Source organism: Tursiops truncatus, chromosome 5 (genome assembly GCF_011762595.2).
Source record: "Tursiops truncatus isolate mTurTru1 chromosome 5, mTurTru1.mat.Y, whole genome shotgun sequence".
In the NCBI taxonomy this organism is placed as follows: domain Eukaryota; kingdom Metazoa; phylum Chordata; class Mammalia; order Artiodactyla; family Delphinidae; genus Tursiops; species Tursiops truncatus.
This window is the reverse complement of record NC_047038.1, coordinates 93,765,598-93,793,254: the sequence shown is the minus strand read 5'-3', so window position 1 is coordinate 93,793,254 and position 27,657 is coordinate 93,765,598. Positions and strand designations below refer to the sequence as shown.

The 27,657-nt window shown below is 36.7% G+C and overlaps 1 long non-coding RNA gene across 3 annotated transcripts in view; it reads left to right on the top strand.

Moving 5' to 3' along the window:
• The window catches only part of LOC109549567 (uncharacterized), a 73,420-nt gene that overhangs the window by 2,687 nt on the left and 43,076 nt on the right, over nucleotides 1-27,657 (top strand). For 2 of the 3 annotated variants that reach the window (XR_004526709.2, XR_004526710.2), the window contains exon 2: nucleotides 15,738-15,837. The exons of the other annotated variant lie outside the window; for it this stretch is intronic. This is a non-coding gene — a long non-coding RNA (uncharacterized lncRNA). The remainder of the gene's footprint in view (nucleotides 1-15,737; nucleotides 15,838-27,657) is intronic. 3 annotated transcript variants of the gene reach the window in all.

The following is a 27,657-nucleotide window of genomic DNA, read 5'->3' as shown; positions in this document are numbered from 1 at the left end:
TTTACTAGAAGGAAAAAATATCCTCCCTGCCTAACAGAATTACATTATACCTAGTTAAATGCCCATATCTTTGCTTTCCAAAAAAGTAAAAGTCCTGAAGTCCATTAAAAGAATATATATATATCCATTTAAAAAGCGTTTTTTTAAAAAAACATCACTGATATTTAAATCCTCTGTTAAGACTACTCAACATCATTACTATGCCTGTAAAAAATGTATATACATCAAAGAAAAATCAATCTGATAGTATAGTTTAAAATGCCAAGATGCTCAAAAATACTCTTAATAAGAGAAATGACTCATTTGACTTAAAATACTTTTCTGTGATAGAATTTTTCCTGTAACTTGACCATGCTTTTAAAAAAAGACTGCAAGGGACTTCCCTGGTGGCGCAGTGGTTGAGAATCTGCCTGCTAATGCAGGGGACACGGGTTCGAGCCCTGGTCTGGGAGGATCCCACATGCCGCGGAGCAACTAGGCCCGTGAGCCACAAGTACTGAGCCTGCGCGTCTGGAGCCTGTGCTCCGCAACAAGAGAGGCCGCGATAGTGAGAGGCCTGCGCACCGCGATGAAGAGTGGCCCCCGCTTGCCACAACTAGAGAAAGCCCTCACATAGAAACGAAGACCCAACACAGCAAAAATTAATTAATAAACTCCTACCCCCAACATCTTTAAAAAAAAAAAAAAGACTGTACGAATGGCCATCATTAAAAAATCTACAAACAATAAATGCTGGAGAGGGTATGGAGAAAAGGGAACCCTCTTGCACTGTTGGTGGGAATGTAAATTGATACAACCACTATGGAGAACAGTATGGAGGTTCCTTAAAAAACAAAAAATAGAACTACCATATGACCCAGCAATCCCACTACTGGGCACATACCCTGAGAAAACCATAATTCAAAATAGTCATGTACCACAATGTTCATTGCAGCTCTACTTATAATAGCCAGGACATGGAAGCAACCTAAGTGTCCATCAACAGATGAATGGATAAAGAAGATGTGGCACATATATACAATGGAATATTACTCAGCCATAAAAAGAAATGAAATTGAGTTATTTGTAGTGAGGTGGATGGACCTAGAGACTGTCATACTGAGTGAAGTCAGAAAGAGAAAAACAAATACCGTATGCTAACACATATATATCTTAAAAAAAAAATGTTCTGATGAACCTAGGGGCAGGACAGGAATAAAGACGCAGACGTAGAAAATGGACTTGAGGACACAGGGAGGGGGAAGGGTAAGCTGGGATGAAGTGAGAGAGTAGCATTGACACATATACACTACCAAATGTAGAATAGCTAGTGGGAAGCAGCTGCATAGCACAGGGAGATCAGCTGGGTGCTTTGTGACCACCTAGAGGGGTGGGATAGGGAGGGTGGGAGGGAGATGCAAGAGGGAGGGGATATGGGGATATATGTATATGTATAGCTTATTCACTTTGTTATGCAACAGAAACTAACACAACATTGTAAAGCAATCATGCTCCAATAAAGATGTTAAAAAAAAAAAAGAAATAGAAGCATAGAGAAATTAAGGATCCTGCCCAAGATCAATCAGATAATAAAGGTCAAAACCATGATTAGATCTTTTTTTGCCTCCACATTCTTAACCCATGGTCTATATTGCTATATTATAATAAACAATGTTTAACTAGTAAACTACTTTTGATATAAAAAAAAAAAAAGACTGCAAGAGGTAGGCAACTTCACCACCAAGAGACGTACTTTGATCCCTTACCCTGCTGAATTGGTGGTGGGGGGAGAGTCCACCAGGTATACAGCACCTTAGCCTCACACCTCATGACAGGAATATCTTCCTGCCTCAAGAAGCATGTTTCCTAGAAGGGGATTACCGTCACATCCCTGGATATGTTCCTGCCCTCCCTCTTCTTGTTAGCCTTTGCATCTCCCTGCTATGGCCGAGCTACTCCCTGCTCCCAGTTACATTCATATAAAACTTAGCAGAGCGTAAAATAAGAACTAATTCTTATTGGGCACTTGCAATGTACCAGTGCTCTTCAAAAATAGCAATGTACCAGTGCTATTAACTCAGTAAATCTTCGTGACCACAACTATGAAATAACATTTTAGACCATTACTCTCACTTTGCAGATGAGAATACTGATTCACAGAGAGATAGGTTACATACCCAAGGTCTGTCTTGTGACTTGTAGCAGGTTTCAAAACCAGGTAGTATAACTTTATAGCTCATGCTCTTACCCCACTACACCATGGAGACTTTCCTTGAAAACACACAATAAACAATATGATTGCTGCAGTTTAAGGTGAAAAGGTACCTTCCTATGCTCTCTGGTCACATTACTCACCAAATGTGAATGTGCTGCTAGGGTTCAGGGAACCCTACTGTGATAAGTGAGATTAATTTCTGATTAGCCAGGTATATTTAAAATTTAACAAATATTTGCTGAATGTCTGCAATGGATAAAGCACTGTGGATGGGGGCGGGTAACTAGGAGATGCAAAGTTGAATAAGACAAGATTTCAGAGTTTATACTCTTGTGGGGTGGGGGAGACATGTACACAACCATATAATAGAGGCAGGGAAGAAAGATTGAAAGTGGAGATAGAGTTGACTGTAAGCTCTGGCCAGAAATGATGAGCTCTAAGGTTATGCAATGATGATACGTTGCCTTCAAATCTCCTGACAGTGTGGTTGACGTTATGATCGTCACAACTTCTGGGAACAGAAAAGCAGCTCTTCTGGGTTTGGAAGCGGGTGAGCAGTTCCCATGGAAAGATATTGAATCCTGTTCCCATGTGTTGAACTGACGCTGAATCTCTCTACTTACACAATATTCACACATACTCAAGCAAAACTCTATTCAAGTTACTGTAGAGGGACAGAGAGAAAGAAAGTGTTGAAGCTAAAGTCAGCTTTTCCTTCAGTCCCTTATTAAAATTCACATCTTGTTTTATCCAGACTTCTGCCAACTGTGGTAGAGACTATTTATTGAAACTGTATGATGTGCTAAATAGTGTATGAACCAATATACAACAAGAACCCATACGGTGTGATAAAGTCATGGAATTTCAAGCTGGAAGGCAATATAATTACTGGGGAAACTGAAGGAGGAACAGGAACATTGTTTGAGCACCTAGTATGTCTCAGGCATTGTGCTTAACACTGTATATATTTAATCCTCTACAAGGGAAGTAGGTATTACTACTTCTGACTTACAGCTCTCTCACTCCAGCCACCCTGAACCATTTTCATTCCTTACCAAGCTGTTTCAGGCCCCACTGCTCACGCAAGGTAGAATGTCTTGTTCTTTCCCACAGTCATCTGAATCAGTGGGTGCCTGTGTGGGACTCCAGGGCCACGTCCGCCAGGAAACCTTTCCTGTCCTCTCCCATCTGCCAATGCCAGGTAGAATGGACTCATTTGCCCCCCATGCCACTCTGTACAACTTCCAGAACTACACCTATCACTTAATTACAAGGGCTTCATTCCATGCCTGTCTCCCTCGACTGCAGTTTAAGAGGTTTAAGGAAAGGGACTGTGCCACATCGTTTTCTTAAAACCCAGGGCCAAGCAACATGCTTGACATATAGTGAATATTGAATAAATAAGTGAATAACTTTGCCAAAAATCTAGTAAGTGGTAGAGTTGGGGGTTGAGACCAGGCTCAAATCTCAGGTGTGTCTGAAATCCCAAGCTTCATAGCTTTTCTACACCGGACTTTCATTTGTCTTAAAAATAGGAAGAATATGGGTTTGTTTTTTTTTTGTTGGGGAGGGCTTTGGCCATGCTGTGCAGCTTGGGGGAATCTTGGTTCCCAGATCAGGGATTGAACCCAGGCCACATCAGTGAAAGCGCTGAATCCTAACCAGTAGACCGCCGAGGAACTCCCAAGAATATGTTTTTTAAATTTTGTTTTTCTGTGGTGGTGTTGAATTTTTTTGCTGTTGTTTTTTGAAGTGGGAGCTGGAAGGTGATGTGATCTATGAGTATTAAATAATGAACAACCAATACCAATCACACTGCCAGCACACAGTAGGCAATGAAGAAATGTCCCCTTTCCTTTCTCTATATCATCTTGTTCAAAGTTGTACTAAATGTGACAGAGCTAGGACCCAAACTACTCTACTGTAGTTTCATCACAGGTGCTTTCATCACAGGTGCTTCACAGGTATAACCTATTGATTCTTCTTTGGAGTGAGTTTTAGGCTTCTTAGCATTTATCATTTATTTTATGTTTTTCTATTTTGGCAGACTTTAAACTGCAAATTGTAGTATAGGACAATATAGGCAGACTTGGGGCAAGAAACAGCCTTTACCTGGCTGAAAGTTTCAGGAGGGTAGGAACCATGGCTTCTTCATCTCCGTACATGCCTGGTCCCTAATAATTGCTTAATAAACATTTGTGGAACTCAGGTACATTGACCAACTTAAACTTAGGTGGCTTGCTGGATCTTTGCAGACAGTCTTAAAGAGAAGAAATGCCGGTAGTTGAAAACAAAACAAAAACAACAAGTGGGAAACTGCTCAGTTTATGGAACTATAAGAAAGGAAATTCTGCTTCTGGAATGGAAAACTTAAAAGGGTAAAATCAGGATAGCTTAAGCAAGAGAGTGCCATAAGTAATATCATCAGTAAGACAAATGCATATGAGAGGTAAAAACTCTGAAACCTTAAGTAAATCTGAAAGCAAAGCCTGAGGCTATAATGAAAGCCTGGTTCCTGCCACTTGAAACAAACAAATCTGCCCCAAGAGGCTGATTTCTTTTCCACTGGCTAAAATCTCACCTTTGTCTTTTTGCACTTGCTATTTCCCTGACTCTGAGCACTGTCTGTCCCTCCTTGTCATCCATTTTAGACATATACAGCTTTCCCAACTTACCTCCTCCAGAAAGTTTTTTCCCAAGTTCCCCACTTCATAGTAATCCATCATTTCTCTGAACCATTGTAGCACTTGTCTGCATGCAAAGCCTAGCATATTGTGTCCTTTAATTGCTGAGTGTATATAAGTCTTAACTGTGAAACAAAATACACAATGTATAGTTATCATTTTAAAGTAATTCCATTGCATACATAGCCCAATATTGGGCACATTATAGGTGTTAAATACTTATGGAATTAAACAAAGTACCTGGAAAATAAATGCTACTTTGAACTGATATTTTGAAATGTGCTTTTTAATGGCATTTTGGATTCACAGAAAGGAATAAAAGACAGATGCTATGAGGGGAGAGTTACAATTGATCAGAGTCTAGGTAAACAAAGATAAATTTGAATGTACTTTTGTTTAAAAGTAAAAGAGAGCTTCCTATTATAGATCTTTCCTCAGAAAAATCTTAATGAAATGTGACCAGATATTATATAATAGCGATTTTTATCATTTATTTTCATCATGGCGATGATCAAACACCACCTTAGTGCATATTTCAAGCTAACATGAAAATTATACTTATGTACCCACTTCTTAAATTATAATATTTGTAAGTTGCTGTTTGTTGACCTTATTCAATTACATAATTTACATGTTGCTCTAAATATAATATTCAAGGAAATGATTCTTAAACATAAGTATGCTTTTTTTAAACTTTTAATTTTTCATACTTCAACAGATACCTTGTTTCTGTTCTCTCTCTTATCTGCTGACAGCACTGCACCTACTTATGGGGACAGATTAAAAACATTTTTCCCATTTACCATGACAACACCCAGCTAATGCTTACTGATAAACTAGTAGCAAGTCAGAACATATACAAGATGCAAGAGGAATTAGCACTCCTGAGTAAGAACTTTAATTCAGGAGTGAAAAAAAAAAGGAAAGCTAAAAGAAATTTATACATTGTTAACATTTTATTAAAATTCTTGCCATTTTTATCTAAATGAAATACCGTTTGTTGAGTCCCCATGTTATATCCTTTTTATAAACAAGCACATTTTTATAAACTCTAAACTTATAAATTTGATGTGTGTGTGTGTGTTTAGGCAGCTTTGCACTAAAATGTTCATTCAGTATTGACAGATACGAAATTCAAATTTTGCACAAATACATAAATACACTTGGTCTTTGAAAATGTGTCTAACAATACATTTTAAGCAAAATAGTTTTTATAAGAGATAATAATGCTCATATTTTTACCAGAGAGGATTAACCAACTGTAGATTTGGCCCACTTAAACTTTGAGCTTTTTAGTATTGATATGACAACAAATAGATGATCAAAACCTTAAAAAATTAAACAATTAAAATTGTCTGAAATAATTTTACATAACAATTTTAATTTTGTTGAATTTATCACTTGTTCTGATAGCATTTACACACAGTCTCAAAGACAAAGAGTTACTTTAGCAACTTGGCTGTCCCTGTGTAAATAAACTAATTAAATAGGCACTTATTGCAGGCCTATATATACATACACATGCATGCAGCCTTTTACTACTCACATGGGAAAATAGAAATAAGACTTAAGATCCAAACTTTAAGCCAAACAAACATTGAATTTAGCAGGTATAGACATGGTTTCTTGTGTTCATGCTCATCCTGTACGTTTTTTACATTTCTTCTGCTTCTGGCCTGCACATTTTCTTGTCCACTCACCATTGTTACCTTTCTCACTTATGACCCATCAACTTTCCTATAATAATCATAATGTATAATCAATCCCTGTTTCTCTAATGAGAACTCTAATGATTATCCTTTATAGTAAATGCCCTGCACAACAGGGATAAAATTTAATTGAAATGTATACTGTATGTGCATCTTGGATAAAAATAAGTACCTTTAAGGGAAACATCAATGTTTCAGTTTAATAAAAATATCAAAAATACAAACACATTCCCTTATTTCAAAGAGAATTGTTTTAAGTTCTTCTTCAAAAGAAGAATCCATCATTAGCAATTCCAGTAGAACCTTCATTAATATTTCATGTCGTCACATCTCTATTCAAAAAAGCAACACTAATCACTAATTCAACCAATTCAATATATCGGAATTACTAAGAATTTATAAATACTTTATAATTATGCACTAACTAAATCTTTAAATTCTAAAACTGATTTTTTTTAAAGAATTAAGATGCGAAAACTTTGTGTACTTTTAGTTATATGATTGCTTAGGGGAAGTCTTTTATTCATATCTACCAATTAGAATACCTACAGAATGTATAACCAAAATCAGTTTCATAGCTATGCTTTATTCAGTACCTGTGAATGTAGTAAATATTGTTTATAACAGCACTTTCAAGATAATATGCTACTATGTTGTAAGAAATACATTTCTTGACCAACAAGTCCTACTGGTTCTTGAGCATGTAAAGCAGTACATTTCATGAAAGAAATAGAGAAGAATATAGCTTGATGATTTCTGTGTTTTTTATTCACTGGCAAAAGAGAAATTAAGATTGACAATTTCACATAAATCTTACTTTCTCAGGTAAAAGTGTGATATTATATAAGGGTCATAGTGTTGGTTAAGTTGCCTAAATTCTGGTGTGTAACAGTTAATTTAATAGGCTGTGTGGATAATGCATGACAGCTCTGAAGACAAATTTAAGTTCCTCATGATGCCACTATTTTGCTTGATTTGTTAAGTGAATCAAATGGTATTTGTGAATATGTGGTATTTTTTACTAGAAATCAGCAAGAGCAGAAAATAAAGACTGTCTCCAACAAAACTAAATACTATCTCTCTAGCCACATAGGTATGGGCAGAACAGAACAAGATTAGAATGGATAGAGAACTGGCCCTAAAATCTGCATGCTGAATTTATATTCCTGAATTCTAATATCAGGATTACCTTTTATAAACATTCCAGGTCTTTGTCAGTTCATTCAATTTAGACTTCATTATTCAACAAATGCTTATTAAGCCAACCATCATGTGTGACTCTTTAAGGGATAATATGATTAATAAGGCACATTCTCTTTATTCAGGAATTACAGTCTAATGAAAAGACAGATACATTCATATCTTACACAAGGCAGAATGCTAAGTGCTGGAATAGAGATAGGAAGTGCTAAAGGAACAGAGCGGAAAGATAAATTTTAAGTAAGGTATTAAGGAGGGCCTCATAGAGGAGGTGGCACTTGAGATGAATATTGGAGAAGAGCTGAGATCCATCAGATGGTTATAATAGATCCTGCAAGAGTGACTTAATCTGCCTCATACCTCCCATCTCACCCCGCTTTAACCTGTAGTACTTTTTCTTTTTTTCATAATATTCATCTTCTAATTTATTATTTATTTACCTCCACTAGAATGTAAGTGTTCAAACACAGATCTTTGTTTGGTTCACTGATGAACTTTGGTGCCTAGAATTTCCTGGCTCATTGTAGGCACTTGGTAAATATATGCGGAGTGAATTAATGAGGGAAAATTATAAGTTAATCATGGAGGCAGAAAGTACAAGATATTTTTTTCAAAACTCTCCAGTGTGGCTGGTATGACTATGAAAGACATTTGATGGCCATATGATATAAATAGGAAAGAAACTAGATGTAGTATGAAATGGCCTAGGTTTCTTTTCCTTACTTTCCCATTAAGTAATGAAGCCAACTTCTCTGTAGCTCAGTTTCTCAGCTGAGAAACTGATGCTTGAACTGTAATAACATACATTTTATAAATAGTTGTTGAATAAATTAAATAACAAGAAGCTCTAGTTCTGAAATCTTTATGATTTTTAGCCATTTTACATTTATTTGTATATATTTTATCTTTATTTGGGCTTTGCTGCCCTGAAATTGTACTCTCTTGCCAAAGCCATCTCTATATCATTTCATTTATTGTTTAAAAAAACTGAATTCTATAATGTAGCTGTATCTCCTCTATCAAATAAAATGATGTTGAATGAATATGTCCAACATTTGCTAAAGTCAGATATATCTCAATGTAACATAACATGCAATGTCAGGGTAAATACACACTAATCTCAGCTGTCACGTCAATTAGCTTTTATTGTTCCAAATTACATCAACTCATAGAAAAAGGGAATTCCTTTTTTTTTTTTTTAGGAACAGACCCATGCAGCTAGAATCACTAAAAATTCAGTCCATGGTATGGTAGTAGTTTGGTGTCCATTTTGCAGATTTGCCTTGTGAATAAATCCACATCTTTTCTATCCCTGTAATTCATAGGGTCATTTATTCACCCATCTTCCTCATATTTTTCTTCCTTCCCCTGTATTTTACATCAACATTTAGTAGTATCATGAGCCATTTTGTTCAGTGTCTAGTTCACCCTTGTCCAGTAGACGTTCTGAGATGTTCAAGATGTTCTGTATCCAATATAATAGCCACTATGACACATGTGGCTATTATTGAGCACAGAAGATTTAAATAAGCTCCAGAATACAAAAATATTCAGGTTTCATTTTTAAAAATTATTTGTCACACCAAGAAGTGGGAAGCACTGAAACTGATATTGTTCTTTCAGAGGTTCCACAATGAATGAACCTCAGTTGAATAAGTGCATCTCAAACTCATATGAAAAAAAAAGACAAAAGATGCCAACACTAAGATGACACAGATGTTAAAATTATCTGTCAGAGATTTTGAAGCAACCATGATAAAAAGCAATCAATGAGCAATTTAAAGAAACACACTTGAAACAAACAAAAAAATGTACAAAGCCTCAGAAATTATATAGAAGATATAAAGAAGAACCAATTGGTAATTTTAGAAAATTGTGGGAAAATACGATAACCAAAATAAAAAGCTCAGTAGGTGGGCTCAACAGGAGAATGTAAGGTACAGAGGAGAGAATTAGTGATCTGGAAGATAGAACAGTGAAATTACTAATCTGAACAGCACAGGAAAATTAAATTAAAAAAAAAAAGATCAGAGTCTCAGGGACTGGTGGGACCAAAACAAAAGATAACATTTGTGTCGTTAGGAGAGGAGAAAGTGAGACTGAAAAAGGACTTGAAGAAATAATTAATGAAAACTTCCCAAATTTGGAAATCTATAGATTCCGGAAGCTTGGCAAACCCCAAACTAAATAAACCCAAAGAAACCCACACCACAGCACAGTAAAATTAAACTTCTAATAACAAAAAAATTTTGAAGGCAGCCAGAGAAAATGACATTTTACCTACAGGGAAAAATAATTCAAATGACAGCAAATTTCTCATCAGAAACAATAAGAGCCCAGAAGAAAGTAGCATAAGACCTTTCAAGTGCTGAAAGAAAAGAACTGTCAGTCCAGAATCCTATATCCAGCAAAAAATTGCCCTTCAGGAGTTAAGGAGAAATCAAGAAATTCTCAGATGAAGGAAAACTAAGAGAATTTGTCATCAACAAACGAACTCTATCAGAATAATTAAAGGAAGTTCTCTAAACAGAAAGGGAATGATAAAAAAGAAAACTTAGAACATCAGAAGAACATGATAAACAAAAATATAGGTAAATACAATAGGCTTTTTTTCCTCCTCTTGGTTCTAAATTAAGATTGTTGGTGGAAGCCAAAAGTTATAACACTGTCTGTTGTGGTTTTACATAGGAAATATTGAAGACATTTATATTGTAAACAAGGGATAGTAAAGGAACATACAGGGAGGTAAATCTCACATAATATACAACAATTAACTCAAAATGGTCTTGTAGTCAAATGTAAAACTTAAAACTCTAAAACTTTTAGAAAAAAAGTAGGAGAAAATAATTGGAATGTAGGGCTACACAGAGATCTTAGATTTGACACCAAAAGCGTGATCAAGCAAAGAAAAATTGATGAGTCAGATTTTGTCAAAATTAAAAACTTTTGCTTGTGGAAAGCCCTGTTAAGAGTATGAAAATATAAGCTCCAGACTGGAAGAAAATATTTGTAAACCACATATGTGATAAAGAACTAGTATCTAGAATACATAAAGAACTTTACAAATTCAATAGTGAAAAACAAAACAGTCTAATTGGAAAATGGGCAAAAGATAGAAACAGACATTTCATGGTAAAAATGCATACACATGAAAAGATATACAATTTTATGAGCCATCAGGGAAGTGCACATTTTAAACCACAATGAGATATCAATACATACCTATCAGAATGACTACAATTAAAAAATAGTGACAACACCAAATGGTGGCAAGAATGCATGGAAAATAAATTACTCATACATTACTGGTGGGAATGTGAAATGGTATAGCCACTCTGAAAAACAGTATGGCAATTTCTTTAAAAACTAAACATGCAGCTACTATACAACCCAGCATTTGCACTCCTGAGCAATTATCCCAGAGAATTGAAGACTTAAGTTCATATGAAAACCTGTACATGAATATCTGTAGCAGCTTTATACATAATATCCAAAACTGGAAACAACTAGATGTTAAAGATGTCCTTTAACATGTGAAAGGTTAAACAAATTATGGTACATCTATGGCATGGAATATTATTTAATAAAAAGGAAGACCATTGTGAAGCAATTATACTCCAATAAAGATGTTAAAAAAAATAAATAAAAAGGAAGGTACTACTGATACACTCAACAACCTATATGAACCTTCAGAGAATTATGCTGAGTGAAAATAAAAGCCGATACCCAAAATTACATACTGTGAACTTAGAACAAATTATTCCATTTATGTAACATTATTGGGAGTTACTTGGTAACCTAGTGGTTAGGATTCCGGGCTTTCACTGCCGCGGTCTGGGTTCAAGCCCTGGTTGGGGAACTGAGATCCTACAAGCCACACAGCATGGCCGGAAAAAGAAATGTGTGTGTGTGTGTAACAGTATTGAAATGACAAAATTATAGAAATGTAGAATGTACTAGTGATTCCCAGGAGTTGGGGAGGGTTGGGGGCAGAATGGAAGTAGATACGGCTACTGAGGATTCCTTGTGGTGATGAAAATGTTTTATGTATTGACTGTATCAATGTCAGTAAGTGATATTGTACTATAGTTTTGTAAGATGTTACCATATGGGATCTCTCAGTATTATTTCTTACCATTGCATGTGAATTCACACTTACACAAAATAGTTTAATTAAAAATAAACAAATATATCATATTAGCCAATTCATGTTTAGCATTAGAATTATTCAAGTTTACGGTTTTCTTTAGTGAAATAAAATGAGACTTTATAATCCTTTACCTTCTAACTGATAAATAAAAATGAATTCATCTTAGTTTCATCCTTCTTAGCACTATAGTTCAGATGAATGTTTTATTACTTTCATTTAGTAGAATTACTATTCTATTGTTTACTAATATTACTGTCTAATCTGACAATTAATGTTAGTTTTCCTTTAAAAGATGTTGATTTGAGAAGTATTCCTTTCTTCACAAGCTCTTGGAATTTATATATTATTCAAGCCTTTGAAAAATGTTGTATCTTTCTCTAATTTGTCAGGCAGAGAAAAGAACCGCTATATTCGATGGTTTCTCTTCCATCACTGCTCTACTTTTACTTTTGGACTAACTATTGTGTTTTAGACTGTTAGGGCTGTTTTTACTTTATTCATCATCTGAATTTCCTTTTTTGTTTTTTTTTAAAAAAACATTTAAATTTATTTATTTATTTTTGGCTGCGTTGGGTCTTCGTTGCGGTGCACGGACTTCTCATTGCAGTGGCTTCTCTTGTTGTGGAGCACAGGCTCTAGGTGCACGGGCTTCAGTAATTGTGGCTCAGGGGCTTAATTGCTCCGTGGCATGTGGGATCTTCCAGGACCAGGGATTGAACCCGTGTCCCCTGTTTTGGCAGGTGGATTCTTAACCACTGTGCCACCAGGGAAACTCCCAAATTTTCTTTTAATGAAAGCAACAAATATTTACTGAGTGTCAATTATATTTCATGGACTATTCTAGAGGTGGAAGAAGCAGTAGAAAACAAGACAAAACTCCCTGTCCTCAAGGAGTGTTTATATTCTAGAAAGAAGGTAGAAACAGATAATTGAAATATATAGTATATCAGATGGAGATAAATCCTATGGAGGAAAATAAAGGCAGAAAAGGAGACTAAGGAATGTAGGTAGTTAGGTGCATTATTAAATAGTTTCATCAGGGAAGCTCTTGTCTTATTTATAACGGTGAACAATCACACTGTAACATGTGTAAATGTAAATTTTCCAAAGGTAATTTTAATTCTCAGTAAAAGACTATGGCTATAGCAGGCTCCCCTGGTGGTGCAGTGGTTGAGAGTCCACCTGCCAATGCAGGGGACACGGGTTCGTAAAAAGACTATGGCTATAGAACAAGAATTTGCAAATTTTTTCTCCACTGTGATGCATGTGGCTGATGGCATTCACGTGTGTCACACACTCCCATAAGTGAACCAGTGACCAGTGAGACCTTGTGTGCTATGTGTAGTTCCTGGTACCTGGCTATAATTCCACCTTGTTCTCTCTCACTAACGAAAAGCAACTCAAATGGCAGTGAGAATGAGTGAGAATATATGTTATTGGGATAGTCTTAGATTTGAATATGTTTAAAGTATATCACTTTTAAAAGTGAGTCATTTATTGCTTGCAATATACAACTTATTTCAACACTTTTGCATGTTGAATCATTGCCATTGAGAGTAATAGTAATTGCATGTATATAGTAATATCTAACTGGTAGCTCACAAACCTTCTACCTATTTCTAGGGAATAGGCATTGATAACAGGGAAGTTGAGTTATCAAGGTTATCAATTGGTATCAAATTGTTATTAAATTGACAAATTTAATTGACAAATTGTCAATTGTTATCAAAGGGCAAAAGTTATAGAATCGATAGTTTCAGAATAGTTTCAGATGATCACCCTTGATGAATACTTCAAGAGAAGCTGAAATTTGACATTAAAGTAAGCAAATACTCGGTAGATTGTATGACTGAATTTTGCTCCCTGAGTGGGCAAATTTTCCTGGCTTAAAAGTTAAATAAATCAGTTGTTATTATGTTGCTACTCAGTATTACTACTCACTGGTTCAAAACATTTCAAATGACAAAATACCAAGAAATGATTACATCCAGCCAAACAAAGACCAAGGTAAAAATTCCTCACCATAGGAATTCTTTTCAATGCAGTAAACGTTTATGAAATGTCCACTATGGAATAAGCATGTACTGTGCACTGGAGGCCAAAGAGAGAATTAAGACAAGGTCTTTATTTTTTTATTTATTTAAAATAGATCTAGTTTTTATTGATTAGCATACAGTCCAACAGTGTTAGCCTTGATATCCCTATATGATAGACGTATCATGAGATTATGTAATTAGATCTTGGCTTAGAAGTTTTCAAGAGGAAAAAAAATCCAATAAAAATAAATATGATGCCAAATGCCTCAACCATTTGAGGGGATGAGTGAAATGTGGGACAGGGGTTTAAGTGAGGAATCCCTTGGCCCCATATTCAGAGGAGCCTGTGAACTATGCTGGTCATCACCCACAATTCCAAGTCCTAGTTTCATCCCTAGTGAAGAGGCATCTTGAAAATTACCTGTCTCTATACATTTTCAGGAATCAAATTCCATTTGATCATGTTTCTCATACAAACCCAAGCCATGGTGGGAAGTGCCTTAGTGTGGTACCTGAGTTCCCACTGTAATAGGTTGTATCTTGATCTACAGGGTAGACGAGGGGTCCCCACCTCAATGCCTGCCTTTCAAAAGCATTACATGGACTTCTTTAGCAATTTGGCTTAGAGATATGAGTTATAATGGGATTCCTGAAGCTTAGGGCTGAGTCCACAAAACACTATTCTGTTTCAGTTACCCTCACCCTCCAAAAAAGTAATTTAAATGACTCCTCACTCATTTGTCCCATAGTCAACAGGAGATGCCAATTAGGGGTACATAAGTACTTGGAAATGCTGAGCATATCCTTTATTCTTTATTCTAATTCTTGGTAGTGTGCTCCAGAGCATGCATAAGAGAGCTGCCTGCCAAGGTTATTGTGGTTGTTAAGAATTCCACCTCCCTCCCTGAAGTTAGCAGGATTCTGGACTTAGCTGGGCTCCCTGGTGGCAAAAAGGCACAGTAATGTAAAATGTTTTCAAATGTTGAGAGTTTGGAAAAATGCCAAATGAATGATACTCATTCTTAAGAGTTAATCACTGCATGCATTATGTATGTCTATATTAACATATTTGCACATTTTCATTTCACATCTAGTCAGTGGCAAGACTTAGTTGATTAAAACGTAGCCTTGTAAGAGTTATTTCATGGTTAAGCGTCTTCACAGGTCTTCAATGTTCATTTCTAGAACAAGAAAAGATGCATGTTGCCCATGTTATGAAGAGTAATATAAAATCAGGGACTCATTCAGTCTTTTTAGTACTTGACTGTCTGCTGAGTGCTTACTATGTACAAAGCACTGAGTTGAAATTAGCTGTATTTTGGAGTCTTTTTTTCCTATTTACTGCGCTTCATTTGGGATGGATGATTGAGTTGGCTGAGCTAGAGTTTATCACATTCAGATACCTTGCTGATTTGATCAGGCTGCATTTTCTTTTGTTTATTTTCTCTTTCTACATGTAGCAATAACAGCTATGTTATATCTTTTGCTTTAAATAAACACTTCTGAGTGCTAGTGCAATGCAAGTATTTAGAGTTTTAAGTCAGACACTACCTCTAAGTTTCCTCATTTATTAAAAATAAGAAGTTAAACCTTAAGGCTCTTTTTGCTTAGCCCTGTAGGATTTTATGATGTTAGTTTATAAATGTTGACTATAAGGGGAAATATTTTTGGAAGCAAAGTTCTAGGGAGCCTATGGTAAAATTAAGTAGGTGAAATTTATCTTCTGTACTTCAGTTCCTCTAACATTTCTCTCTCTGTTTTTAGCACCCATACCTCCCATAAAGGCCTCAATATCCCTACCCTAAATTGGAAGAGTAAGGAGGATACATCACAGTTCTGCCACTCAGTAGCTATATTACATTGGGTAAGTTATTTATCCTCCAGGCCTGAGATTCCTCATCCATAAAATAGGGATTATCACAGGATATTCTTCATATGGTCATTGTGAAGATAAATAAAATATCGAATGTGAAGTACTTAGCACATGTGCATGTACACATTAAAGATGAACGAAAAGTTGCTAGCTTTTTATTTTGCTAAGTAAAGACATTAAGGAAAACAACACAACCTTCGTCTACTATCACTATCACTTTATAAAAGAAACGACATAGTACCATCCAAAAAGAACATCATCTCAGAATTTACAATTTTAATTTAAAAAGTTACTACATTGTCCTTGTTGCTCATGTTTCACCATAAATTAATGAAAACTTCACCGTGGACCAACTTCTATCTGCAGACCTGTGTTTGGAAACCACCGTGGTGACTTTCCAATTGTCTTATTCATCAAAATTTACCTACCGTGGTCTCATTCCCTTGAAGCCCAGTTCTCTTTCCTATCACTACAGCTCACTGGTTGGTCTATAGTGAATGCTGATGTATAAATGTATTCACCTTTTCAAGAACATATTTATGTTCTAAGACAGGGGGCTTTATCCAAATCAGTGATAGTAGTGGTGAGAATTTCAGACCAGTTGGCAATTCTGGAGGAAAACAATGTAGGTGCAGGCGCCCTTTTCAGCATCCTGAAAGTTCACCTGCTTTATACATGTATATGGCTGGTCTTGTACCCAACCTTCTTTATGTTGAGGAAAGTTAGAGCTGCCACAGATAGGCTGGGCCTTTGAGTGGATTCCTCAGCAACACCTGTGGGCCACTCCTTAACTATCAATGTAAGTGAAATAATGGTCAGAAAGTTTTCCTGATTATATTTCAATTTATGCCACTTCTCCTGATCAAGCTTATCATCCTTAGTAGATCTTTGATCTCTGATGACCTTGATGCGAAAAGAACTTATTTGGGGTAGGTTTTTTCCAAGGATTGACATGAATGAGGCACATCATTCCCCAAAGGCTGGCCACTCGAGGTGGTAAATGATGGGCTTCTTCAGGAACAAAAGCAGCAGCTCTAATGCAACAAGACTGGATTTCATTTCAGATGTCATAGGGGTAAATGACAGTATAGCCTACAGTGCACTATAGTACAATAGTGAAGAGTATGGGTCTGGGGTCAGAAGACATTGATTCAAACCTGAGGTTAGACACTTGTCAGCTGTGGAAAGTAGTTAATCTCTCTAAATTTCAGTTTCCTGAAAATGGGTTAAGAATAGTACTGACATCACAAGACTGTTAGGAGGACTGAACAAGTTAACTCATGTGAAACGTTTTAGCACAGTGCCTGCCCACGGTAAGCGCTTGGTTAATGTTAGCTTTGTATTATTATGTGCACTGTAACAGGATGTGCCCACTTTACTGCTGGCCTCATTAATCACTCATACTAAGTATATTTGCTGTTTTATTCAGAACACACTCTGAAATCATAAAATATGCAAACTCAGGTCCAGATCTGAGCAAATGCAAGGCATATCTTGGAGTTCCCCTTTTAATAGGTTCCACTGAAATATCCCAGCCTTTACTTGAACTTTATCTTACTTCCTCAAATCACCTCTCACTTCTCCTTTGTTGCTGCTATCAGTCCTGTTTCACTCAGATTGCTTCTAAGAGAGGACTTTCTTTGTTGTTGTTTTTGGTTTGGGGTACTGTGATTGACAGCACATTCTTTCATCATGAGCAAACATTACTTGGGTTGTCTAGTGGGTGGAATATCTCAATCCACATTATTTCTCAAGAGTGATGCTCAACGAGTTTGTCTTGAGTGGTCAGATTTCATAATTGCAGCCAATTTTCAATTATCCACATAAAAAGGCTGTTGGTACAGATAACAGAAAATTACAGATTCTAAAATTGTGGTTAATCATCCAGCAGAGTCGAACCAGACTTCTATATATACCCAGTGGCAATGCCAACTGGGTTAAAGGAATTTAGTCTCCCTCTAATCTCCTTGAAACCCTACTCTTTGATATGGATACTTGGTATAGTCTCAGTCTTATGCAAAGTGCTGAGAAATTACAGCTTTGAGTCCTTTCTTCCAATGAGATTGTGGCTCCTATATTCTTGTAAAGTAGAAGTTCCAGAGCTGGCTCTGTCATAGGACTGGGCCCATCTTAGGTAATGTGTCAACCATGTGCCAAGTCACGATTGTGGCCAAGCCACAATGCATATGATTAATCTCCAATGCATACACCCCAGAGAGTGATCACTGTACATCTGGCCTGATTCATCTTCCTAGAGCTAGCTTCAGTACATAATAGGGGGGAAGCACAGCCCGAGGCAACCCATTTCAACAGGGGAACAGAGATTTTTAGACATGTCTTCTTCATGTTGCACTGGCTTTCACACGATTTTATCCCCTGGGGTCATACAGGACCAATCTATTCTCCTTCTTTGAATATTTGGAGAAAGCTATTACTTCCTGCCTGGCATTGCCATTAAGAACAGTATGACCTTGGCTAAATTCCTTCATCCCTCTGAGCTTTTTTTTTTTTTAAATTCTAGAAAGGAAGGAATTGGATTAGGTGGTCTATAAGAGATCTTTTAATTTCAATATTATATAATTCTATGAAAAATCTTTTTGATGCCAGTTTATTAACTGTATATTATATCCTATACCACACAATGTACTTACCATACATAATATCAAATTTCTCAAAATAATCCTATGGGGCAATTATTGTTTTTATTTGTAAGTGAGGAAACAAAGGGTCAAAGAGATGAACCATGTTCTGAATTTCTGATACTAGCCCTCTGCTGTAAGATAGGTTTCATCTCCATTTTATATTTTCTTGAGAAATTAACTTAGAATCTCTGAGTTTAGTTGTCTATCTGTCAGATGGGTTTGACAACAAAACCAAGTTGACCTTCAGTTCAGCAGACAATATATCATGTTCTGTGGTCATTGCCATGAGATGTTGTGAGGCTGCAGGGGTTCATTTTTGGAGAACTGGATCTAGGCTCATCCAAGTAGGGTAAATGTTTGAACTTGATAAGAAATCAGCACCAGAATTCTCACCAGTACCTTAAAAAACCTAAAGATGTTGTCATACAAAGACAATCATCCTCCAGCATTTGATCAGGAGGGCCTGCTCTTTGGCAGGCATTGAATTAGTAAGTTTTACTTAAAATTTCTCATTTATTTCCCATAAGAACTCTGTGGAGTACCAGTAAGTGCATGCATAATGATCCTTTTACATAAGATGAGATTGACACTAATAGTGGGTAAATGACTTGCTCAGCCAGTAAATAGAAGATCAAGATTATAACCGAGGCCTTTGGGCTCCAAGTTCCAGATCTTTCCACTCTGCCAGTATTTCCCAAAGTGTGTTTCAGTCCACACTCATTCCCCAAAATGCTTTTCCAAAAAAGGATGCCACAGTCATCTATGTTTGATTCAGCACACCATGGGATCCCTTAGAGGTTCATAGAGCTTAGTACATTAAAGTTTCCCAGAAAATTCTGAAAAGGAAACGTGTTTAACAATTTCCTTCCTAAATTTTCCTGACCTTATTTGCAAAGGCACTTTTTAATTCAATTAATACATGTTAATATCATGAGGTGTTCAAATCCTATATACCTCTTTGAGAAATACCGTACCACATCAGCCTATGTTAGAAAGTAATTTCTATAGAAAAGAATTCTCATTCATAAACTATCCTTTCTCTTCATGATAAAAAAATTTTTTTTTTCCCATGAGTTAACTGGTACATCTTGTGAGACCATAAGAGAGGTGGTTACAGAGATGCAACAAACTTCCTGACTCTTTACCTAAGAGAATAGAATGTTGCTGTAGAATTATATAGATGGCAATACCAAATGGGGATACAAAAATCTTATATAAACAAGTATTTACATATTCTTATGGCACATATTCTACATTCTGAAGAAGTTTATTTATGCATGAATCATACCATTTACCCTTTACCCAGATTCCTGCTGTTTGACATGTTTTATATTTTTATTCTAAAGGGAATGAAAGAAAATGATTTTTTTTGAGATATTAAAGAGAATTGTGTGATTGTTTGAATCTATTAATGATGCTGGCATGCTTTAAAACTAGGATTGGAAATCATTGGCTATGGTGATTAAGTTGGGTTTGGCTATGAAATTAATTACTATATTAAACTGTTTGCTCCATTGCTTATTTTTAAGATCTGTCTGCCAAATCACACTGGTTCTGTGGCAGATTTAAATTTTTTTTAATTTAATTTTATTTATTTTTTTAATACAGCAGGTTCTTATTAGTCATCCATTTTATACACATCAGTGTGTACATGTCAATCCCAATCTCCCAATTCATCCCACTACCACACCCATCCCCCCGCCGCTTTCCACCCTTGGTGTCCATACATCTGTGGACACCAAGGGGGGAAAGACACTACATCTACGTCTCAATTTCTACCCTGCAAACCAGTTCATCTGTACCATTTTTCTAGGTTCCACATATATGCATTAATATACAATATTTGTTTTTCTCTTTCTAACTTACTTCACTCTGTATGACAGTCTCTGGATCCATCCACGTCTCTACAAATGACCAATTTCATTCCTTTTTATGGCTGAGTAATATTTCATTGTGTATATGTACCACATCTTCTTTACCCATTCATCAGTCAGGCATTTAGGTTGCTTCCATGACCTGGCTATTGTAAATAGTGCTGCAATGAACACTGAGGTGCATGTGTCTTTTTGAATTATGGTCCTCTCTGGGTATATGCCCAGTAGTGGGATTGCTGGGTCATATGGTAGTTCTATTTTTAGTTTTTTAAGGAACCTCCATTCTGTTCTCCACAGTGGATGTATCAATTTATATTCCCACCAACAGTGCAAGAGGGTTCCCTTTTCTCCACACCCTCTCCAGCATTCGTTGCTTGTAGATTTTCTGAGGATGCCCATTCTGACTGGTGTGAGGTGATACCTCATTGTAGTTTTGATTTGCATTTCTCTAATAATTAGTGATGTTGAGCAGCTTTTCATGTGCTTCTTGGCCTTCTCTATGTCTTCTTTGGAGAAATGTCTATTTAGGTCTTCTGCCCATTTTTGGATTGGGTTATTTGTTTTTATAATATTACGCTGCATGAGCTGTTTATATATTTTGGAGATTAATCCTTTGTCCTTTGATTCGTTTGCAAATATTTTCTCCCATTCTGAGGGTTGTCTTTTTGTCTTGCTTATGTTTTCCTTTGCTGTGCAAAAGCTTTTAAGTTTCATTAGGTCCCATTTGTTTATTTTTGTTTTTATTTCTATTTCTCTAGGAGGTGGGTCAAAGAGGATCTTTCTGTGATTTATGTCATAGAGTGTCCTGCCTATGTTTTCCTCTAAGAGTTTGATAGTGTCTGGCCTTATATTTAGGTCTTTAATCCATTTTGAGTTTATTTTTGTGTATGGTGTTAGGGAGTGTTCTAATTTCATTCTTTAACATGTAGCTGTCCAGTTTTCCCAGCACTACTTATTGAAGAGACTGTCTTTTCTCCACTGTATATCCTTGCCTCCTTTCTCATAGAATAGTTGACCATATGTGCGTGGGTTTATCTCTGGGCTTTCTACCTTGTTCCATTGATCTACATTTCTGTTTTTCTGCCAGTACCATATTGTCTTGATTACTGTAGCTTTGTAGTATAGTCTGAAGTCAGGGAGCCTGATTCTTCCAGCTCTGTTTTTTTCCCTCAAGACGGCTTTGGCTATTCTGTGTCTTTTGTGTCTCCATAGAAATTTTAAGATTTTTTGTTCTAGTTCTGTAAAAAATGCCATTGGTAATTTGATAGGGATTGCATTGAATTTGTAGATTGCTTTGGGTAGTAGAGTCATTTTCACAATATTGATTCTTCCAATCCAAGAACATGGTATATCTCTCTATCTGTTGGTATCATCTTTAATTTCTTTCATCAGTGTCTTATAGTTTTCTGCATACAGGTTTTTTTTTTTCCCTAGGTAGGTTTATTCCTAGGTATTTTATTCTTTTTGTTGCAGTGATAAATGGGAGTGTTTCCTTAATTTCTCTGTCAGATTTTTCATCATTGGTGTATAGGAATGCAAGAGATTTCTGGGCATCAATTTTGTATCCTGCAACCTTACCAAATTCATTGATTAACTCTAGTAGTTTTCTGGTGGCATCTTTAGGATTCTCTATGTGTAGTAACATGTCATCTGCAAACGGTGACAGTTTTACTTCTTCATTTCTAATTTGTATTCCTTTTATTTCTTTTTCTTCTCTGATTGCCGTGGCTAGGACTTCCAAAACTATGTTGAATAATAGTGGTGAGAGTGGACATCCTTGTCTATTTCCTGATCTTAGAGGAAATGCTTTCAGTTTTTCACCATTGAGAATGATGTTTGCTGTGGGTTTGTCATAAATGGCCGTTATTATTTTGAGGTCGGTTCCCTCTATGACCACTTTCTGGAGAGTTTTTATCATAAATGGTGTTGAATTTTGTCAAAAGCTTTTTCTGCATCTATTGAGATGATCACATGGTTTTTATTCTTCAATTTGTTAATATGGTGTATCACATTGATTGATTTGCATATATTGAAGAATTCTTGCATTCCTGGGATGAATCCTACTTGATCATGGTGTATGATCCTTTTAATGTGTTGTTGGCTTCTGCTTGCTAGTATTTTGTTGAGGATTTTTGCATCTATATTCATCAGTGATATTGGTCTGTAATTTTCTTTTTTTGTAGTATCTTTGTCTGGTTTTGGTATCAGGGTGATGGTGGCCTCATAGAATGAGTTTGGGAGTGTTCCTTCGTCTGCAATTTTTTGGAAGAGTTTGAGAAGGATGGGTGTTAGCTCTTCTCTAAATGTTTGATAGAATTCACCTATGAAGCCATCTGGTCCTGGACTTTTGTTTCTTTGAAGATTTTTAATCACAGTTTCAATTTCATTACATGTGATTGGTCTGTTCATATTTTCTATTTCCTCCTGATTCAGTCTTGGGAGGTTATACCTTTCTAAGAATTTGTCCATTTCTTCCAGGTTGTCCAGTTTACTGGCATAGAGTTGCTCGTAGAAGTCTCTTAGGATGCTTTGTATTTCTGCAGTGTCTGTTGTAACTTCTCCTTTTTCATTTCTAATTTTATTTATTTTGAGTCCTCTCCCTCTTTTTCTTGATGAGTCTTGCTAGTGGTTTATCAATTTTGTTTATCTTCTCAAAGAATCAGCCTTTAGTTTTATTGATCTTTGCTATCATTTCCTTTGTTTCTATTTCATTTATTTCTGCTCTGATCTTTATGATTTCTTTCCTTCTGCTAACTTTGGGTTTTGTTTGTTCTCCTTTCTCTAGTTCCTTTAGGTGTAAGGCTAGATTGTTTATTTGAGATTTTTCTTGTTTCTTGAGGTAGGCTTGTATAACTATAAACTTCCCTCTTAGAACTGCTTTTGCTGCATCTCATAGGTTTTGGATTGTCATGTTTTCATTGTCATTTGTCTCTAGGTATTTTTTGATTTCCTCTTTGATTTCTTCAGGTATCTCTTGGTTATTTAGTAACATATTGTTTAGCCTCCATGTGTTTGTTTTTTTTTACGTTCTTTTCCCTGTAATTGATTTCTTATCTCATAGCATTGTGGTCAGAAAAGATGCTTGATATGATTTCAATTTTCTTAAATTTACTGAGGCTTGATTTGTGATCCAAGATGTGATCTATCCTAGAGAATGTTCTGTGTGCACTTGAGAAGTGTAATCTGCTGTTTTTGGATGGAATGTCCTATAAACATCAATTAAATCTGTTTGATCTATTGTGTCATTTAAAGCTTGTGTTTCCTTATTAATTTTCTGTTTGGATGATCTGTTCATTGGTGTAAGTGAGGTGTTAAAGTCCCCCACTATTATTGTGTTACTGTCAATTTCCTATTTTATAGCTGTTAGCAGTTGCCTTATGTACTGAGTTGCTCCTATGTTGGGTGCATATATATTTATAATTGTTATGTCTTCTTCTTGGATTGATCCCTTGATCATTATGTAGTGTCCTTCCTTGTCTCTTGTAACATTCTTTATTTTAAAGTCTATTTTATCTGATATGAGAATTGCTACTCCAGCTTTCTTTTGATTTCCATTTGCATGGAATATATTTTTCCATCCCCTCACTTTCAGTCTGTATGTGTCCCTAGGTCTGAAGTGGGTCTCTTGTAGACAGCATATATATGGGTCTTGTTTTTGTATCCATTCAGCAAGCGTGTGCCTTTTGTTTGGAGCATTTAATCCATTCACGTTTAAGGTAATTATCTATATGTATGTTCCTATTACCATTTTATTAATTGTTTTGGGTTTGTTTTTGTAAGTCCTTTTCTTCTCTTGTGTTTCCGACTTAGAGAAGTTCCTTTAGCATTTGTTGCAGAGCTGGTTTTGTGGTGCTGAATTCTCTTAGCTTTTGCTTGTCTGCAAAGCTTTTGATTTCTCCATCCAATCTGAATGAGATCCTTGCTGGGTAGAGTAATCTTGGTTATAGGATTTTCCCTTACAACACGATAAGTATATCATGCCACTCCATTCTGGCTTGTAGAGTTTCTGCTGAGAAATCAGCTGTTAACCTTATGAGAGTTCCCTTGTATGTTATTTGTCGTTTTTCCCTTGCTGCTTTCAATAATTCTCTTCGTCTTTAATTTTTACCAATTTGATTACTATGTGTCTAGGCATGTTTCTCCTTGGGTTTATCCTGTATGGGACTCTGCACTTCCTGGTCTTGGGTGGCTATTTCCTTTCCCATATTAGGGAAGTTTTCGACTATAATCTCTTCAAATATTTTCTCAGGTCCTTTCTATCTCTCTTCTCCTTCTGGGACCCCTATAATGCAAATGTTGTTTTGTTTAATGTTGTCCCAGAGGTCTCTTCGACTGCCTTCATTTCTTTTCATTCTTTTTTCTTTATTCTGTTCTGCAGCAGTGAATTCCACCATTCTGTCTTCCAGGCCACTTATCCGTTGTACTGCCTCAGTTCTTCTGCTATTGATTCCGTCTAGTGCATTTTTCATTTCAATTATTGTATTGTTCATCTCTGTTTGTTTGTTCTTTAATTCTTCTAGATCTTTGTGAAACATTTCTTGCAACTTCTCGACCTTTGCGTCCATTCTTTTTCTGAGCTCCTGTATCATCTTCACTATAATTATTCTGAATCTTTTTCTGGAGGGTTGCCTATCTCCACTTCATTTAGTTGTTTTTCTGGGGTTTTATCTTGTTCCTTCATCTGGTACATGGCCCTCTGCCTCTTCATCTTGTCTATGTTTCTGTGAATGTGGTTTTTGTTCCACAGGCTGCAGGATTGCAGTTCTTCTTGCTTCTGCTGTCTGCCTTCTGGTGGGTGAGGTTATCTAAGAGGCTTGTTCCAGTTTCCTGATGGGAGGGACTGGTGGTGGGTAGACCTTGGTTTTGCTCTTGTGGGCAGAGCTCAGTAAAACTTTAATCTGCTTGCCTGCTGATGGGTGGGGCTGTGTCCCCGCCCTGTTGGTTGTTTGGCCTGAGTCAACCCAACACTAGAGCCTACCTGGGCTGTTTGGTGGGGCTAATGGTGGACTCTGGGAGGGCTCATGCCAAGGAGTACTTCCCAGAACTTCTGCTGCCAGTGTCCTTGTCCTCATGGTGAGACAGAGCCACCCCCCGCCTCTGCAGGAGACCCCCCAACACTAGCAAATAGGTCTGGTTCAGTCTCTATGGGGTCACTGCTCCTTCCCCTGGGTCCTGATGCGCACATTACTTTGTGTGTGCCCATCCAAGAGTGGAGTCTCTGTTTCCCCCAGTCCTGTCAAAGTCCTGCAATCAAATCCCGCTAGCCTTCAAAATCTGATTCTCTAGGAATTCCTCCTCCCATTGCTGGACCCCCAGGTTGGGAAGCCTGATGTGGGGCTCAGAACCTTCACTCCAGTGGGTGGACTTCTGTGGTATAAGTGTTCTCCAGTTTGTGGGTCTCCCACCCAACAGTTATGGGATTTGATTTTATTTTCATTGCGCCCCTCCTACCATCTCATTGTGGCTTCTCCTTTGTCTTTGGATATGGGGTATCTTTTTTGGTGAGTTCCAGTGTCTTCCTGTCAATGATTGTTCAGCAGTTAGCTGTGATTCCAGTGTTCTTGCAAGAGGGAGTGAGAGCACGTCCTTCTACTCCACCATCTTGAACCAATCTCCCCAGATTTTAAATTTTTAAAAAGTAATTTTTTTATTGGTAATTATGTGTCAACAGTGATCTTAGATATTTCTTGGTGAAGGTCATTGTTTAGGAAGTGAAACAGAACTTTCAGATGACGACACCCAGAGGTGCAAAACCGGGGATGTGTATTTTATTGAAAGTAACCGGAAAATAAAAGAGAGAAACGCAAAGTAATTAATTGCTAGGATGCATATAAGTATCTCTTGTTGTTTGTCATTCGTGTATGCTACTCAAGTTACCTATTGCTGCATTACAAAGTACACCAAAACTTAGTGGATTAAAACAACAAAACGTTTATTATATCTCACAATTTTGTGAGTCAGGAATTTGGAAAGGATTTAGCTGGGTGATTCTTCTGCTAACATTCTGGCCACTGAATTGGTCCTGAGCATCCAAGATGGCTTTGCCTACATGGCTGATGCCTTGATGGGATGGCTGCAGGGCTGGGCTCAGCTGGGCCCCTATTCCTCTTCATGTGGTCTTGGGGCCTCTCTGTGTCCCAAGATAGTTGGATTTCCTACTCTCCAGCAGGGTAACTGGACTTCTTACTCAGCCATTCATGGTTCCAAGTGTAGTGTTACAAGAAACAGAAAATGAAAATGGTAGGCTCCTGAGACCTAGGCCTGAAAACTGAGAAAGGGGGCTTTCATTGTACTCTTTTAGTCAGAGAATCTGAGAGAGTATAGAGCCCAGCTCTCAGTAAAAGTGTCAAAGGATTTGTGGCCATAATTAATCTGCAACAGAAGCCAAAATTCTTTGGCAGAAAGGTTTGTGTCATGAAGGAAAAGAATACAAAGTCTCTTCTGAACTTTTGAGCATGTTAGCTCATTGATACATAAGTCCTTTTATTCATAGAGCCAAATGACACTATAAAAGTGTATACAATCTGACAGCTATATTAAGTGGTTTTATAAAAGAACTGTGTATTAGTTCTGACTTTACATTTGAACATTTCTTTTGTCATCTCAGGCCTCTCGCAAGCACTTTCAAGCCGTTCCGTCACTCCTTTGTTATTTGCTCTTACTAGCCATGATAGCTAATGTTTGAAAATTATCTCCAAATAAGCACCAAAATAATCGATAATGTGCAACAAACCTGCCAATACTAATACTCAGTGATCAAGATGATAATGGTCGCTCTTCACTGGTGATGGTACAGCTGTCCCTTTTCACCGAGCAGAGCTCTGTTTTTGCTTTGGGGTCTAGCATTGTTCCTAACTATGAAGATTTATAAGCTCTAAGATACTTTAGAAGAGTTTCAGTATTAAGTTTTATTTGGGTGAGGCAAAGGGCACCCTGTGGAGACCCTTTCACCTTCAGCCCTTTTCTTTGACTTGTCCCTTCTATGGCCCTTTCTTAGAATGTCAGGGGCTCATGTGATCCCTCACACTTAACAGATGTTTAATAAAAATTATATCTTAATGCAAAGAATGATTTCACTTCATATAAACAATGATTTCATTTCAGGAAGATAATTATACAAACATTCCTTGGTGTATTTTTTCTTTACAATCAAATAGTAAGATGGAGCAGGGGTTGGCAGACTGAGGGTCTGCCTGAGGGTACAGCCTCAGGGTCCAATCCAGCCAGCTGCCTATTTTTGTAAATAAAGTTTTATTGGAACACGCTCATCTGCTTACATATTGTCTATTACTGTT